We start from the raw sequence: 19,472 nt of genomic DNA, 5'->3' as shown, positions 1-19,472 counted from the left end.
TAATTGTCAATTTTGGCTATGTGAAGCCCTTTGAGACTGTTTGTGATTTAGGGCTATACAAATAAACTTGACTTGACTTGACTTGACCTTTAATCAGTTTAGCAGAGCATTTGTTACGCACATATGTCCACTCACTCTCCATAAAAGAGAAAATCCTCTCCACAAACTCAGTGGAAGAGGGATGCTGAGGACAAAGGATATTGCTGCTTTGAAGTTGGGAAGTTCAGCTGTCTGTAGGATGTACTTGAACTTGTTTATTTCACCCGAGAAATATATTTAAAAAAAAATGTTTGTCCATACAATGCTGACATTTATTGCACATTCTTGATCAACCTCGATCCTGTGCGCTTGATAATTATTTTCTTGCACTTTTCCAACCCATGTTTTCTGCTTCCTAGTGCTCATTGTATTTTTGCAACCGTTTCTGCTTCATTTTCTGAGGAGTACTGTGGCTGCTTGAAGGTATGTTACGCATCCATGCTGCTTTGTCTTCCGCTCTCTACTTGCACAAGCATCAGCACTTTGACCAATAAAATGAGCAAATTCTATATGGTCAGCTTATTAGTCACAGAGCAGGGGAGGTTTTAGGAATATTTTCAGTTTTGTCCTCCAGGGAAGAAAATATTTCACGCCCAGCCAACTCTCCTCAGTCACTATAAATATCAATTGTAATATCGCACCTCTACATGACATTGTAGGCCCGCCCAACTATTTGAGAAGGACTGCCGTAAGGTGTCATACAAAGGCCACCGTTGTTCATTAATCGACATTTTACCGTCTAATGATTTTGATTCTCACGGTATTACGGGACCAAAGCGTGTGCGTCCCTTTACCACTCATTACGTGACATGTACCCTAAATTATTCTGTTTTTCAAGGGATGGTTGGCAACCCAAGTGTGCCTGAGGCAATCAAGACACAGCAAAAGAGTAAGCTCTTAATTTTTGTCATTTTTTGCAGTTAATCTTCAAATGATACAGCAGCAAATCTTAAGTACTGGTCAATCATCAGTTGCAGTGACTTCTCTGGTCGGTTACGTGGTCATTTAGAAGTTGAACAGACCCAGTGGGAGTCTGAACAAAGGCCCGCCATCACATTTAATACGCCCCGTCTCATACGTATATGAAAAGAGGCATTTGGAAAACCACAGGGAGCTATGATAATGACGGATATCAAGATTTTTAACCCTCACTTCTTTACCTCCACTCGTTGTCTGTTACTTCTGCTCTATTCCTCACTGTCGGCTCTCTCGCTAGTGGCTGTCCCCGACACCTCTGTTCAGTCAGCCAAATGTCACATAGCAGAAACTGGCACTCAATACTGCAGAGGAAAGATGGGGGAGGAGGCGCTGCCGTCTTGTCCTCGGGGAAGCTATGTGCGTCTAATTATCACCATGCCAACCTGCTGAGTAAAAAGCCCTTTAATTGATTATTGCATTGTTTTGTCTGGTGATTTTCGTTCTCCCCCCTGAAGCTTTGCTATTTCTGTAACGGCTCAGAAGTAATTGCACCTGTTTGAGCATTGAGACACACAGTGCATGCATCGAATGCTAAATTATGTTATAATGTATCTTCACAACACATTTAAAACTCAAACGTTTTGTTGGATTTTGTCCACAATTTAGGGAGCGCGTTATCTGCGCCTCACAGCAAAAGCCATTGCCAATCACCTGTTATCCAATTTACTCATTGCGTGCTCGTTTGATTTCTTCAGATTTAGGAAAATGCTAAGACACTGAAGCAGAAATTAGACTTACACAGGTTGGTTGAGTTCAATCACAATTCTTGTTTAAAAAGCTCTGTTTTCAGGAAAGTACAATACAGCGCTGGGCCCTTCAAGAGCAGAAAGTCTCCATTCAGAAAAGGCAACGTTCAAGGTTCTTTGGTTAGCTTATATCAGTTGCACATGCCAGTGTGGGCCGAGTTTGATGGGTGATGAGTCTTTGGGGTGGGGCAAGTTCGCCATGGGAGTGGGTGCTGGTTATGGGCGATGTGTGGGGGCTGTTGTCTTCCATCCCGTCTTTCGGCCTTGGGGATCATCTTTGGCCGAGTCCTTGGCTGGCTCCCTCTGGCACCTGCTGGTTTTATCTCCACGTCACCTTCCTGTGAACATTCTTTTCCAATCTTGGACATACACTGTCGTACCTCATTCTTTCAATTTTGTCATTTTGTACGAAATTATGTTAGCTTTTGGCTGTGACATCATTAATCTATTGCTGTTCTTTTGATACTTCATGTCTTTGCTTATTCTTAGTTTAATCATGCTTCCAACCGTATCTTTTCTTTGTTAGGCAAAATATTTCCCTCTGTGCAGAGCGTTCAGTAGTAATCAAAAACTGGCATCTAGCATTCGTCAAAACATAAGATACAATCAAGTACTGAACGGTCAAGACGACTCTGGCTGTGTTCATGATTTAGAGAAAAACACCAGGCATGCATTACACAGTTCCTTAAGGGTTATTAAGCTATTTAGGCAATATATCAAAAGACATTTGTTATTTCAAAGTGCTCAGAAATATATATCAGATCATAAAGTTAGAAAAAACTTTCTCATCACCACTTATCAAAAATGTCTAGTTATGTCTTCTTTATTGATTTGGTGTGTAGGTATAATTATATGCTTAAAATGTTTCTTTTATGTGAATATACTTGTCTGCTTATGTACTTTATTCAATGAGGTTTGAGGATATCTGTTTTTGTAGCTAGGCAGGACTTTTGTATTTTGACCCCATCCCTTCAGTTTAGTTCGAAACATTGAAATTTTAGGACGTGTTTGCTTCACAACGCAATTTGCTGCAATCCCTTGATATATGGTTGTGGTTAAGTACCTGTACAAAACGAATTGTTTTGCCCCACATATTTGTAGTGTTACAATGTTTGTTTTATAAATCCAATCTATTCTTCTTTTGCTGCGGCTCCTTTTAAATAACCTTTATCAGATTCGATGGTTCAGGGATAGGCAAGTCCGATCCTAGAAGCCATTGTCCTGCCTGTGTTGGGAGTACCTTTATAGTGTCGGTAAAATTGCACTGTTACATCATCCAAAAGTGCATTCCCAATGCTTTAGGTGATTTGCAAACATTGGATCCCATCAAGAAGTTGATTAAAAATGTGGTTTCATATCTTAAACTTTATGACTTCAGCTACTCTCTGCTTGGGCCAGATTCGTTCTTATTCACACACTCTGCATTTTTTTCAGTTCAGGGAGATGATGCCAATAAATAAAGCACTGAGGCGCAGCGTTCAATCTGCCGTGAATTGTCTCCCCCCAGAAATTAGCAGGGATACAGTGTGTTTGTTTTATAACTCAAACAACATTCCATTTTTACTGTGATTCAACATTTAGTAAAGTTTATCAGATGTGATGATTTAACAAGTCATTCCGCAAATGTTTTATGCTTCCATTGTGTGTCTGTGATAATGTGACCATGAAAGTGGGTTATAAATACGCACATACGGTATACTGGAAGTACTCAGTATATTAAAGCTCAAAATAAGCAGTTGCTATTGAGGCGAGCTCAAACCACAGCAATGAGCTTTAGCTGCTTCATGCAGCTTAATATGTTACAGAGTTGCTCCTTGTGCTAGTAATCGTGACCTTCGCGGCAGCAAATAAATTGCATTTCTAGGAAGTATTGTTTTCACATATCGATACAGAAAATGTAAACAGAACGGAGAAGCTAAGCTAATTGCCCAGCTAAAACGGATGTGAAAATGTCAAACGCTGGAGTTAAGTCCTATGAGTCTGAATGGTAGTTTTACCCTTTATAGTGCAACAATGTTGTGAGATGTACCGTAATTTCCGGACTATAAGTCTTGTTTTTTTTTTTTCATAGTTTGGGTGGGGGGGCGACTTACACTCAGGAGCGACTTATATGTTTTTTTTCACAAATTTTTACTTGATCATTAAGACATCATTTACTTACAAGTATAGTTGACCACTTCCCATGTTATTTTTAGTATAGTTGATCACTTCACATGCTTTTATATCTTTATCTTGAACATATTCAAAACATAAAAAATAGAGAAAACATCAAATAAAGATATCAACACTTTAAAGCACCATATCCAAGTCCACTGCCTGCTGTATGTACACTTGCTCCATTTTTGCTCCTCTTATATTTATTGTTATTATTTATTATTTGTTTATTTATTCATTGTTTGTGCCTTCTTTGTTTTTTTTGTGTTGCTTGTATGCATATAGTGGGATAGTGGGAACGTAATTTCAATCTCTTTGTGTGTCTTGGTATATGAAAAAAATCGACAATAAAGCAGACTTTGACTTTGATAAAACAACCAAATAAACAAAACAAAAAACTACATCTGAAAAAAATTATATTTTCAGACGAAACTGGATGAGGGCGCTCTAAATTTCACCGTTGGCCGTGACTCATCAACTGGGTGGGCTTAAGAAAAATGGCTCCAAAAAGAAACTCATATTTTGCAGGTTACAAACTTCAAGTTGTAAAATATGCAGCTGAAAACAGTAATCGAGCAGCAGAAAGAAAGTTTGGAAAACCGTGATGTACCAAGAGATTACTATTTCAAGTGACGTCAGTGGCATGGCGCGGCGCAGCTGTTTTTTACATAAAGGACAAACGTACCCACGTAAGGACTACCGGCATCATTAGCGGTGATCATTTCTAAGTGACACGGAGGACAAAGAGTTTGAAGGAATCAAGGATTTGGAGGGACATAGAAGGTTTGAAAAACTATTATGGCTTTTACGCGCGCCCGCTCCTACTCTACTGAGTCGGGGGCCGGCGCTCGGCCGAGTGGCTGTCCGCAGACGGTGCATGGGGCTCGGACATGGCCATTACACACGCCCGGTCCTATTGTATGGAGCTCTCTTCCACATCGGTGGCTGGAAGTCCACGCCGTCACGCGCTTGGAAGTTTGTTTTGTTAAATAAAGAGCCGTTTACCAAACCCACGTCTTTCCTTGTACTTTGTTAATGCTACAATATAGTCATATACTAGATCTGTGGAATAAAGACAAGGCTGACGTCAGGGCGCACGCGCGGCGATGTTGACAAAGGACGAGGAATTTGATCGATGGATTTAATGGGTTTAAAGTGCACGGATGGTTTGATAATATTATTGCTTATATTATAGTTATTTGAAATATAGTTTATCTATCGTTATATGAGACTGTGGAATATTTTGAAGTGCAAGCGCCCTCAGCCACGCGCACCCATTGTTGACAAAGAACCATCGATGGATTTAATGAATTGGAGTGACGCCGATGATTTTATAAACATATTATTCATGTAATCGTTTTCTTTAATAACTCTATATGTTACGTCAGGCCCATTCTCAGCTCTTCGTTTGTGTTTGTCACGTTAGCATACCTATCGTTTAGCCTGTTGCTATCGTATCGGATGATCGATGGATTTAATGAATTGGAGTGACACCGATGGTTTTATAAACATGTTATTCATGTAATAGTTGTCCTTAATCACTCTATATGTTACATCAGGCCCGTTCTCAACCCTTTGTTTGTGTTTGTCACGTTAGCATACCTATCGTTTAGCCTGTTGTTGCTATCGTTTAGCCTGTTGTTGCTCGTTCATGACTGTTTTTGGTGTGGGATTTTGTCGAATAAATTGCCCCCCAAAATGCGACTTATACTCCGGAGCGACTTATATATGTTTTTTTTTCACTTTTTGGGGCATTTTATGGCTGGTGCGACTTATACTCCGGAGCGACTTATAGTCCGGAAAATACGGTAATATTCTAGTCGGTTGAATGTATTCTGATGATGAGAGAATGTGTACACATTTATCACTTTGTTTAAATACAACAGCTCCTCTGCTAATCTTGTTATAGATGCCTACTAGAAAAAAATAAAAATGTGATAACCTTGTAGCACAATGCAAAGCAAGAGAATTGCAATTGGCCTTTTCACTGTGTGTGTGTGTGTGTGTGTGTGTGTGTGTGTGTGTGTGTGTGTGTGTGTGTGTGTACATGCGTGCATGCGTGTGTGTGCAAGTGTGTGTATATGCATGTGCGTGCTTGAGTGTGTGTACACACACAGTCTTAAAGTTCTATTTTGTTTGTCTCACAAGCCCAAATCAATTCAGTTAAATCCACTGTCACAGACTGAAATGAAAGACGACTGCTCCGGGTTTTATTGCCTGGAAATAGAACAAGCCGACACTCATTGCCTGCCTAGCAACGCAATCCACTACATAGAATAAGCAAACTAGGGTGAAAAACAACTATTGAGTCGCTAACATGAGCTGATTTGACAGCCCCTTTTTCAGTTTTCAGGGCTGCGCACGGCCTTTTTGAGTTTGGCATTCATCAAAGCCGAACAAGCAGCGTGTGATCATAAGAGTAAGTAAAAGGTGGCCGCTTGCCACATAGAAGTTTGTTTATCCTGACCCCTATCAGAGGCTTTGTCCAAGGGAAGACCCTCTCCATACTAATTATGGTCAAGTTGTTTGTTGTCGAACAGCTCTTTCTCTTGTTTACTAATGAAGACCATGTGTGTTGCTGCCGCAGCCTTGATTAGAATGGATTAGGTAACCTCTACTCGCCCCCGCGGGCATCCATAAAGCGAGACCTTAAATGCTCATCTGTTCTACCTTCCAGACAGCATCAACTTTGCCTTGGCCTCATCCAGTGTGGTTTGTGTTCATGCAGCAGCTCGCGACGCCTACTGAGATCCATCTGCATTCACGCGATGGCGGGCAGCTTGGTTGTGAAGAGTGAGCAAAGAGGACTGACTCTTTCAAGTGTACCTTGGTGGGACACCTGAGAGGTGAGTGTGACCTCCAGGGTCCTTCAATCCATGCACTATTGTTTTGTTCAGCTAATTAAGAAGCGCAGCTCAGTCTGATTGGTTTCCAGTGTGTAATTACTAAACCTTCTGTTGAGTGGGCTTTCCATCTGAGTGTCAGCCTGTCTGCCTCTCAACTATGAAGAAATGAGGCAAGCGCTTGACCATGCAGAAAGCCAAGGTCACAAGCCTCGTTTCCTCCAAACAAATACGGTGCTTCTAAAAACTGAATTTGCACAGGGACAAGGTGGGATAGCGTGTCTACGAGTCCCTTTGTTTTTTAAATTACTCTCATCACATGTCATTATGGCATTTGTAAAATTATATACAGCCATGACATCCAGGGCCCGTGGTTTTCAACAGTTGTCACCTAGGGATCGCATCTTCCATTCATATTTACAGTAATGAAGCATTTTTGGTCAAATATATCATTTGAAAAAAATAATCAGATTCACCAAACGTCAATTCACTTCAGTATGTTATGTCTCTATATACTCGTACCTCTTGAAATGATATAGACATAAAATTTATTTTGACAGCTGGTTGAAGATGCATTCCAAAAAATGGCAAAGCTGGGTAGAAACCTTTGGATTTTTTTTTTTTTTTTTTAAATATTGCAACATGTTTGGTGATGTTTGGACAGAAAGAGTTACATCTTCATTTGTTGTGTAGCTCTTTGTGATAGAACGGGTGTTTTTACGGCTTTTTCTGCTCTTCCAGATGGCCACCACTAGCATACACACTTAAATCTACCTGTGTATAAATCAGGGTTAGCTGTAAATCTGTAACTCCTGCACAGGCAAAAAAAAGTTTTCCCTGGCTGTGAGATGCCTGCATTTGTGTGCGGTAGGGAGATTGAACATGCTCTGTCTTGGTTGAACTAAATAGGCTACAATAGATGTAGAGCCAATTGGGTTACTCCCTGTGTCTAAGAAGCCTTGCTATAAAGAAAGGGTTGTCACGATATTATCTCAATCTGTAGCTGTTATCATCCACACTCACATAAATAGCTGTTGCTGATCAAAACAGCAGCATGTAACCACTCAAATGTATAAAAGATGTGGTGGCATTCTACTTGACTCTAATGTGCTTATCACGCAATATCCACAACTATCTGTTTGAAATCTAGCTATGCATGTAAATTTTCATATGCTTGTCATAATGTTAAATATGACATTATACACAAATATGGCATTCGTACAAATAAAAACCTCCCTTCATCTGCCACTGAGTAAATACTAAATGCCCCATTTGTGTGATATCCAGTAAACCAAGATGCACTTAGAAGTCAGTGTGTCATGTTTACTAGTGAAGAGATAAATTTAATATGCTAATTAGTCATAAAAAATTCACATTATTCATGTGTTAGTTTATCATTTTTTATTTCATAGTATGGACACAGCTAAAACTGTTGAACAAAAAAATCAGTGAGACATCTATTTTTGAATCGTTTGGTTGATAAGCAGTGCAAGAGCGCTTGTTTTTGTAGTTGTGGATCTTTGACGTAAGTTTCTTCAATCAACGACATCAATGGAAGTACAGTGGAGCCTCGACTCGTTAGAATTCCAAATCATGTTTTCCCATTACAAATAATGAAAAAGTTTAATCTGTTCCCAGGGGAGAAAAAAAAAACGCCTTCTTTAAGCATTTTTTTCATTTGCGCATTTTTGTCCGATTATGCAACTGCAGCGCACCGCCGAACGCGCAACCGTAGCGCGTCGCCGACCGCTCAACTGCACCGCACTGGTTGCATTATTGTGACAGAGCGGTTGCTAAAATTTAGAAAATATTTTTATAGTCCTAATGGACTTTCCAAAATTTAAGTGGACCTCAGTGCGCAGGGAGCTTCATTTGGTCCGATCGCGCAACTGCAGCGCACCGCCGAACGCGCAACCGTAGCGCACCACCGACCGCGCAACTGCATCACGCTAGTCGCATTATTGTGACAGAGCGGTTGCTAAAATTTAGAAAATATTTTTATAGTCCTAATGGACTTTCCAAAATTTAAGTGGACCTCAGTGCGCAGGGAGCTTAATTTGGTCCGATCACGCAACCGCAGCGCGCCGGGCGCTCACTGTCGCATTGCTTTAGGAGCGTCTTAGTGTTTTAGGATGGCTTTACTGCTCCCACTTGCTTCCTTTGAAGGCATGATTAGAGTTGATGCAATCCTCAGAGTAACGAGAATGTAATAACGAACGGAGTCAGTTGGCATGCGGGTCCTCTCGGCTCATCTCGCGAGGTTCGACAACCGAATTACGTCCGACATCCGAAGCAAAAAAAATCTCGAATTTTTTGTTCGAATACCGATTTGTTCGAGAACCGGGACGTTCGAAAACCGAGGCTCCACTGTAGTTGAACAAGCTCATAAAGACATAAACACGCTGAATGTGTTCCAAAACAAGTGTGCCTTGGAAGACGCTCGCCTTTGTGAGTATTGTTATTTGAAGTTACTTATATTAATCGCAGGTGTTTGCAAATGTATTTTTGTTTCTTAAGCATTATTTCTCATGAGGTCCTCCACCCACTACGAGCAAGCATTTTGCATTTTATTGCGAATATCAGTGATGCGTATCTTTGTGAACCTCGCGATGCAATACGTACCTCGATATACAAGTCAGATGCAATATGTTCCATGATACAATATTCGTTTGATACGATACAATAATATACAGCACGGCCTTACTGTTCCTTAGATTAGTAGTTGAACACATGCATATACTCAAGAAAGTAGAAATATGCACATATCTTCAACATAGCCACTGAATCTATATTAACAGGTGCAACGTCACCACTCCCCGCCCTAAAGTGCGCACGGGAATTCTGCAGAGAAGTGAGTAAACCAAATCTGAAATAAGTTTCCTTAAATGATTATACCACAGTATAGAGAAAATTATTTTAATAGTAAAATATAAACGTATGGTAATCCTAATATCTAGAGAAGGACATTATCTTTTGATACAGCAGCTCCTCAACATAGACATTGCAAGTGTCCGGGTTTTTGGCGTGAAGCAGCCCCCTACAGTGATAACAAAATTGCAAATCATTTTTCTTGAAAGGCTGAACCCCCGCCGTTCTTCTCTCCTTGTACACTGTTGGGAAATTAACCAAATAGTAAATTATGTCCCAAGTTGTTAGTAATTAAAATGGCCATTCTCCAATAAAGTCCAATGATATATGTGAAATGTCATAAATCACCAAATAATTACCTGAATACTTCTAATCTAATACGGAAGTATACTCTTATCTTAACCTGGCAACAAAAAGAATAAAAACAAGGTGCATGTGCCTGTGCACATGCACACTCAAATGCACTCATGTCAGTTAGCTACACAATAGCCCCACGATTGGATTTAACATTTACAACTACACTTTGAATACGCTTATTTTTCTCATTCCAATCAAAAAGGGCAAATAGTGTCAAATGAAAAGCGGTAGCTCCATCAGACATGTTAAATGGAAACGCTTGCGCTCTCCAGTGCGTGCTCGAGGAGGTGCGCACTGCAGCGCCTCTCCATATGTGTGTGGGTAGAGGGGTGAGATGAGAGAAGTTGACAGTCACAGAGCAGAAGGGCATCTATTCACCTATTATTGATCATAACAGCTGTTAAATAAATACATAAAATTCCTATCTCAAATAACATTCCTCCCATTGTTTTGGCGCTTCCTCTGGTGCAGCGCCCCTATACGCCGTGTATAGTGCATAGTTGCTTTTTGCGCCAATGCTTCCTTCTCATATGAGTCGCTGGCACCGCTGCACCCTGAGCCTCAGGGTGGACTATCAATACTCAGAATTAGAATACCAATACAGTATCATTTTGATTAATATCTGTATGTATCCAGATATCATTATTTTGAGCACACCCCGAATTTTAATATGTTGTGTACTTTTTCTTCTCTCTATTGCAATGTACACACTAAATACATTACTTCCTTATATTTTGTTGTCTGTAAGGACAAGAAAACTACCTAAAAGCAAAAAAAGAAGTAGTACAGCTTCTTTATGGAGTTTTCTTTATTTGTTTGCTGGCTGTCGATCTGCACGTAGTCAAGTTGTGAGGATAGCAGACAATGCAAACAAGCGATTGGCAAGTCTGTTGTGGTATTAGCACATTTAAAAATATGACAGGTAAAATAAACCTTGCTTTACAAGAATACTTTATTAATAATCCGTCCAACTGTAGTTTGTAGCTCATTTTCTCTTCACAAAACACTCACTATGCCCATGTACGCTTGGTAATAACGTCCAATTGAAGTTGTCAAGTCGCAATGTCTCAGAGGCGCACACAAGAACACTTTGTTGGTGCTGTTTGATCGTTCTTCTACCATTCAGTATTCATGAGGCTTCTGAGAGGAGACTATCTTTTAGGTGAATGGCTGCCATAAGCGGTGTCAACAATATCACTGCTTGGAGGGAGAAGCAAAGCCTGTCTTCAGTGCAAAGGAACAGTGAATAAAGGCCTGCTTGACTTACAGCTTAGGAGAAGAGTAAAAGAAGGGGAATGAAATGCATTTATCAGGCCAGGAAGAATGAACATGACACATTAGAAAGGATTAGTAAAGAGGAACACAAAAAAAACCATTGTATTCCAAGGAAAACGATCAATTCATTGCAGATGAATTGGTTTTAATCCTCAAAGGCCCTGAACAGTAATTTTGCTTTCAAGTCCCAGCGTTTGAATCTGTTGCATCATTAGCAAGCAAATCCGTCCCTAAAAATATGTTGAAAGAGGTCAGAGTGGAGAAACAAGCAGCACAATCACAACAAATACAGCTAATTATGTGTTGTTTTGATGAAACTATCTTTGCAAGAATGATGCATAACGATGCAATGATTCTCTCACAGATGTACTTCAAACAGGCAAAAACAAAATCAAGCATACTCGACATCATTCATTCAGCGCTCTTATGTTATTGCCCCTAAAGAAAAAAAAACATGATGAAATCCCCAAAATGAATTTCAGAAAGCAAATTGCTGTCCATAAACGTTTGGACCAAGCAGATGCTTCCCTCCCGCGCATTGCTCACTGATGATGTCATCACAGGTCATCAACAGCAATGGTGTGAATAAGCTTGAAAATTAGGTGAAAATGTGGACAACTTGAAGCACTTGCCTCCACATGCTGAGAGACGTGCGGTGTCTCGCGATGAGTGCTGCCAGATGCTAAATGAGTCCACATGAGGTAGTTAAATCGCATAATGCGAATGCAGCACTACATTATGACTGGCTCAAAGTGCTCATGTCCAAAACAATTATGCAGGCATGTGATCGGCCACGTTTTACATAAATGCCACCAGTTGTGTGAAGGGAATTAACAGGAATTCATACAACTTTAACATTTTTATCAACAAAATTATCCACACATTTTCTTCACTACTTATCCTTGGTAACCGGAATCACTGGCAACTGATTTCAGGCACGAGGCGCGGCACACCCTCAACTGGCCACTTGTCATTCGCAGGACACACCAGACAAACAACTCAGACACACCCAGGAACAATTTCAGACATAATTTAATCTTTCGGTTTTTGGGAGGAAGCCGGTGTACCTCCAGAAAACCCATATGCAGGAGCACCTGTACAAAGTATACTGTAACGACGCCAGACTTTGGTCGCAAAATTATGCGACAACTCGCAAAGATTTTGCACTTTCGGATATCCGGAGGTGGCTCAGAACAAGTCAAGAGCCTAGAACATGGCTCGATTGGAATGACTGCAACCGAACGCATCTTCTCAGAAGGCACACAGCCTTTGTTTTTAATATGAGGTATTAGTTTTGCAAGATGACTCCAAAAAGCATGAAATTGGAAAAAAAGAAAACGGTTCTTATCGAAAAAAAGGAGGAAATCTTTGAGAAATATCGTGACACAACTTGCACGTAAATATGGTTGCATCTCTTCTCGGCACAGCTTTGCAAGGTTTATCATCATGTGTAGATGTCATTTTAATGCAAATAAATACAGATTTTTAGTTTTTTTTTCCAGGTCTTAGGTGTCGCATGCTTGGAAACATTCAATCATTTGAAGTATCAAATCAAAATCATCCAAAATAAGCAAAACTAAGCACCTGCTGAACGGAGGTCTCATTAGGAACACCGTCTTGCTTGGCCATTTATCTTTTGCAACAAAAAAAGCACCATGCTTATTTGTACATTTAATTCTTGCCATACCGAAAGTTTTGTGTGATATTTTCCCTCGTTCTGAGTTCTAGGACCTCAGGTGAGCTTTTACATTGATCGTTTCTCATGGAAAGCATCCAAATGAATATTTTCAAGGTTCCTCCCATGAAAAGCGTGTTTAAATGTTCTGCCCATTTGTGACCCTATTCACACTCAACTAGAGCTGGATGTGCTATTTAATTTACTCGTGCTCAATTTTCAAAGTTTGCCTCAAGCCTTGACTTGAGACTTTGTGACCAGTAGGAGAGCGACATCCATCGCAGCAGATTGCCATTTTTTTTGTCTCATGTTAGAAAATGGATGATGGTGAGAAGTGAGCGACGCAAAGCCTGTTTGACAGGTTCATGTCATGATGAATAGGAGGGAAGACAGCAGGTGGACAGCATGGTTTGATGTCTGCTTTCCCTCCTTTTATCACAGCGTGAGGCCCATGCACATCGTGCTTGCTGTGCTCAAGAGAATGGAAAAACAAAAATCTTTCTTGTCTTCCGGCACATCTCCCTTGCTTTCGCTGTCCTTTTTTCTTGTGCTCGGTGTGGGTGCACGCTGAATAGAACTGTTCCATTTCATCAGGTTTTTATCCCATTAAATCAAATCAAAACAGGATTTTACCTACCATTGTCCAGGAGACACAGCGCTGACAGCAGAGAGTTTTTATTCCTGCAGATTGCTCAAAAGCTTGGGATGCTATCTGTCATGCAGCAGTTAAAGAATAGACAAATCAACCTGGTATGAAAACATTGAGAGCTTTCAAGAGACCCCAAAAGAACCATTCTCCAAACTATTGCAACTCTGAGTCATCCATGTTTCACCAGTTACTCTGAAGAGGTTTCTATTACTTTAAAGGAACATCACTACTATAAAACCACTAGGAAGAAGAAGAAATAATGATTATTTTTCACTCCTGGAATCAGGTTTCTTGTATATACCAAATCTACCATTGCAAATTTGCACATTGCTGGACTAATAAGTTATCTTAGTGTGAAGTACAACTAAATTGTCCCTAAAGATGATCAGGTGAAGTGCTTCAAAAAAATGTGCCTGTTATCTCATATTTTACAATTAAAATTGTACACGTATATTAGTACCAGTGCGAATGCTAGCTCAATACAAAAGGCATCTGGAAATAATGTGCAACAAGTTCCTATTGTAGTTAAACATTATAGCTGGGGATGTTATTACCAGTGCTAATTAATGCACTAAAAGAGGTGTATATTGGAGAAACCTTTTAGCTGGTAGTATTTGGCCTTGCACAAAATGTGTTCAAGGCACACAAAGCAATCCACAAGACTTAAGACCCAAAATATTACAGAGAAGGTGCAACAATAAACTGTAACTGCCTCACATTGGTTGAAAGTGTGTAAAAAACTAACAGCAGACTTTGAATCCCAACATCCCTCAGCTGAGATACAGATATTGAATGGCATCCATATTGGTGTGCCTCAAGCCAATGAACAGTGACAGGTGAAATAATCCCTCACTGGGACAAGGGGGATTTCAATTGCATTTGGATAGGAAGACATGAGTGTGGAAAAAGGCCTATCCTTCATCACCTAAAATGGTGTGCGAGAGTCAGACAGAAAACCGAACGGCACGTTAAGTCATGAATGATGTTGGAAAAAAAGAAGAAAAATCAGTTGGCGGTGTCAAAATGAATCCATTAATTGACAGGTCATTTTCAAAGTATCAAATTATCATATTAATCCACAACTATTTTAATAATCGGGTAATTGTGTAGCCTAAAATTGTCTAGTTTTCATCATTAAACGATTCAAATCAACAATAGATGGCTAATAAACAGTAATCAATACAAACAGTTTTGCAATAAACTCTCATGCAAAGCACTAACATTTTACCCGATTATTCGACGAAATAATCGATAGAAGAATCGATGGTAAAAATATTCCATAGTGAAAGCCCTGAAATCAAAATTTGTGTTACTTATTTCTCATCATTTACGTGGCAGTGCAATACACAGTGCATAACTAGATTCATCATGCATACGCTGCACAGAGGGGGAGCTGTGGTTAAACTGCAGGAATCCAAACAGAAGAGGCCAGAAATAACGAATGAAGGAAAAGGACACAGAAAGGTTAGCTGGTTGTGTCTTTGACTTTCTGATGTTTGCCTTACTGAGTAGACAGTTTTTCAACAAGAGGGAATTAAAGTCACCTTGGCCTGTGTGGGGACAGGTGACAGCAAGAGTGGGGAAGCTACTGCTCCCAGCTCTAGCTCGGACTCCCGCTGATGTGGGCTGGCCTTAGTCGAGGTGACAGGCACAGGGAGCTGCTCACCGGGGGCCCTCGAGCCCACACAGCAGTTGGCCCGGGAGACGCGGCGACGTAAGCACATTCTGCATCGGATGGGAATGCTACGAGGCGAAGAAGTTCTTGTCCAACTGTCCTGTAACTTGATTTAGTTCTTTCCACTATCTCAACTGTCACATTCAAGGCATCAAATATAGATGTCACCTGGGGGGTTTTCTTTCATATTGCTGTAGGGATACAAGAGCGCAAGGCAAGAATATGTGCTCTTTTTGCCATTTGTTGCTCTATGCTGTGTTTGAAGACAGTGGGAAGTAGGAATTAAGTTCCTGGACCCCCATGCGTTAGAAGGCCACTCACATCAAAACAAATCTTTGTACCCTGATTTACCGTATTTTCCGGACTATAAGGCGCACCTAAAAACCTAAAATTTTCTCAAAAGCCGACCGGTGCACCTTATATATGCACCAAATTCCTACATTTAAACTGGCCCGAAGCATTGTGTCATGAAATCAATCATAAGTGGCCCACTGAAGACTATGAATCATGAATCAAAAAGACTATGGATCATTATTTTGTGATTATAAAGTAATTTGTTGCGTCTGAAGTTAAAATAAAAAAGATAAAATGGTGAACGATTTGATTTGGATTAAAAATCTGACATGATGCATTAATGGTGCGCCTTATAGTCAGGTGCGCCTTATATAAGGACAATGTTTTAAAATGGGCCATTCATTGAAGGTGCGCCTTATAGTCCGGTGCACCTTATAGTCCGGAAACTACGATATTTGATTACAAACAACATTGGTCTTTGTGAACTTAATACAAAATATCATTGACAAGTGGTTCTTGCTGTAAAGTGGAGTTCCATTCCTACAGCTGCAATGTAACCCGAAATAATACAAAATTCAGAACGTGTCCTAGTACACTGATTTCCAACTAGTGTCCTGCATGTCCCTGAGCAAACCCTGCCATGAATAGCCAAAATCCACAAGTAATTGGGGCCTACCAAAAAACATGCTTTGAGTCTCCTCGAATGATGACATCCTCACAGAAATTGACATCTCTAGTGATACAATCTTTGAGGTTGTCTCTGTTGTTCACATGTAGATCACGGAGGACACCCAGTCTGTAGACTTTAAGCAGCCCTTCAGTGTGTTGCTGGCTTCCTGACCACCTAATTCCGCTTTTGGTTACAGAAAGCCTTTGGACTACAGGATAATACTGAAGTGTTAACAGCATGAGATTGTGGTCTGATAATTCAAGTGGGGGCAATGGTGGAGCTCTGTATGCATCCCAGATGTTTGCATACAGCATGTCCAATGTTTTTGTGTTCCTTAAATCTTTTGCCGAGGGCAGCCTTGTAAAATCTGGGAAGTACTAAGTCTTAACTGCAGTGATGAAATTTCCCTGTTATGATGACGAGCCTCTGAGTACAGGTACGCACATCACAAGCCGCTGCCCCTGTAGAAAAAGGTGAAACGTACACAGTTATGACTATGGTGGATGCCAATTATGTTGTCAAATAGTATGGACATAATTTCTAGGGCTGCACATGAATCATTGATGACTCAAATACGTACAGAAGTGAATTGGCCAGTGAAAAAACAACGACAAATCAGAATTTATGGATTTGAGTCGGAATGAGTCACACCAAAACAACAACGCTAATTGGTGCAAGACTTCATGCATGTAGTGTTAAGTTCTCACTTCCTTCTCAACCGCCCTTCAACATCTTGTTACTCTCACAGCCCCTAGATCACAGAAAACCGCAGAATTTGTGAAAGTTGCTACCTTATGTATATTGGAACGTCGGGTCATGTGTGAAAGCGTGCTGCTTTCAAACCAGCAAGAAAGCCAACTGTTGAGTGGCCATCCAATAAAGGACACTGTTGGCATCCTGTCTTAGCAAGGGAGCCAAAATACGAAACTACCCAGGTAGTATTGTATCAGCTAGCCGCTGATACAATATAAGGATTTGCATTTAAAATCAGTCCAAAAGAACAACCGAGGCCTAGGGTTTGCCATTGTATGGTGAGAGATCCTGGAGTTTAAAGTACGTTATTTTCCACCAAAAAGGAAAACCGTGATGTAGGTTGATGCGGCTGAGTTCACGCATTGGTGTACTTCCTGGCAAAGCGCTTTGGAAAACATGATGTAGATCAAGCACTATATACATGCACTCTGTTTACGATTATGACTTTATTGGATTTTTCATTTTTTGGACTATGGTGTGGTTTTGGGCAGACCTCCATTAGCAACCCATTCTACTGTATTCGGAACTCACTGGCTAAATGGTAAACAAATAGCGAACCCACGTTTTGGATGCGAGTCTGCCAGCTCCAGTTATCCCCAGATTTCAGTTCAATTTCTGGTGTACAGAGACATTCCTTTCTGGATGTAGATGTTGCTTTATTTATACTTCACTACATGAGTGAAGTCCTCAGAAGTGTCGCCCCTTCTCAGTCAGGCATAAGTTGCTGCACTTGTAGTCTTCCTGCAGAGTATCAGTTTGTCACGTTTTTCCGTAATGTTTGCTAGAGATAATGTTGATGCCAATGATGATAACTGCAGTGCTTGGACTCTAGGGGAATCCCATTCTGGTTTTGCACTGAGGCACAGATGTGGCAGGAGCCAACACCTGGTCTCACACGTAGTGGAGCATCTGCCTAAATAGGAAGTTAGCCCAAGTAAAGAAAGAGAAGACCGCTGGGGAGAAGGAAAGTTGGAAATATTTCCCAGAAACATGACAAAATACACAGAGAATTATGAAGCAGCTGCTGCAACAAATGGACAAGTTTGACATGTTTGAAACATTTTCTCATTGTAGACAGTTTTGTGTTTAGTGTTTCGAGCATATTTTAAACACTTTTCTGCATGGACTTTGGTTTGAAGATTCTGCGTGTGTTCAATGATAAGTCAATTAAATTTGTTGTTAGCAAACCAATGGTTGTAATTATTATTATCATTATCGGCTGATGAGAATGATTTATAAGTATGTTAAATCCGTGCGTATGCTCTTTTCCTGAGCCCTTGTTTCCTTTTCCTCATTCCTCCCCACCCTCCCAGGTCGGCATCCATCACCACGCAGGAGGCAACCTCTTGTCTGACAGCTTTGTCAATGCAAATTAACACAGTCTGTCCGAAGTGGTCTCAGCCAGGGAGAGCAGCTGCTGCAGGGCTACCCATTGCGTGCTCAGAAAAGCCCAGAATAACTGACCTGCTGGACCAGGGGCGTCATGCAAGCTGAAATTCTGGGACAAAACTGGAGTGGATAGTGCCGGCGATGCCTCCCAAATAGTTTCATTTTAAAAGTAAATGTTAGTGCAGTGTTGCACAGCAGTGAGTGCTTAGCGGGTCTACAGATTTTTGAATGGAATATCCATATTTAGCTGTTTTTCAATTGGTAAATTCCCTTGGCAGATCACGTTGCATGTTCTTATTTGTTACATCGCATTGCACTCTGTTTTAATCCGTGCACACAGAAAATGATTCAAGCAATGCAGTCAAAGGAAGAGAGGTTTTAAAGTAAAGGGGCAGAACACCAAACCGCAAGCAGGTTGGGGGTTTTGTTCCTTGCTTAAGGGCACCTTAATGGTGCTCAGGAATGAAACTGATATCTGTTCAATTTGTTCTGATTTCAAGATTTTTCTGTCCTTGCTAGGTCAGGTCTATAACCCTTTGGCTCCTAACCAAGTCCTTACGGACCGAGAAGCCAAAGGCAATTTTCCTCTACGTGGTCTTGGTGTCAGTCAAGTGATTGGCGGTTGACCAGTCCTGGGTACAACCCACTTCCCACCTTAAGTCAGATGAATAAATTGGTAGCTCATATTACCATCTACCATTCTATTTTGAGGTACATCTTATTTATAAAGTCACGTCTGGATCTCTTCCAAGTAGTAGTTTAAATCACAAATCCATGTTCCCATAGGAAATGATTAATTCCATACTCAAGATGGCATTTTATTCACAATACAGGGAATATTTTCAGTAAACTTTTAACATTTGTAACTACCATACCTTGATAAAGAGATGTCCATCACTGAATAATCCAGTGGTACCTGTACTTACGAATGCCTATACTTACAAACTTACGAACCAAATTTGGACTTCCAAACCGGCAAATTTCACAAAGCTATTCCGTACCTTCAGCCAAGGGAATGTGGGATTTCTCCCCTCTCACTATCTCTGGAGTTTGTTGATTTCTAATGTATAATTTCTCACATTTGAATGAATTTCTTGTGTGTCCACA

The 19,472-nt window shown here is 40.6% G+C and overlaps 1 long non-coding RNA gene across 1 annotated transcript in view; it reads left to right on the top strand.

Annotated features, from left to right (window-relative positions):
- LOC148404644 (uncharacterized) overlaps nt 1–19,359 on the top strand; it is a 32,715-nt gene extending 13,356 nt beyond the window's left edge. The window contains exons 2-3 of the long non-coding RNA XR_015861517.1: nt 6,595–6,763; nt 18,290–19,359. This is a non-coding gene — a long non-coding RNA (uncharacterized LOC148404644). The remainder of the gene's footprint in view (nt 1–6,594; nt 6,764–18,289) is intronic.
- Nucleotides 19,360–19,472: the final 113 nt, after the last annotated feature.

Source organism: Syngnathus floridae, chromosome 1 (assembly GCF_059516105.1).
Source record: "Syngnathus floridae isolate MCC-2025c chromosome 1, RoL_Sflo_1.0, whole genome shotgun sequence".
Classification (NCBI taxonomy): Eukaryota; Metazoa; Chordata; class Actinopteri; order Syngnathiformes; family Syngnathidae; genus Syngnathus; species Syngnathus floridae.
The sequence above is the reverse complement of the archived record's forward strand: the minus strand, read 5'-3'. Positions and strand labels throughout refer to the sequence as shown.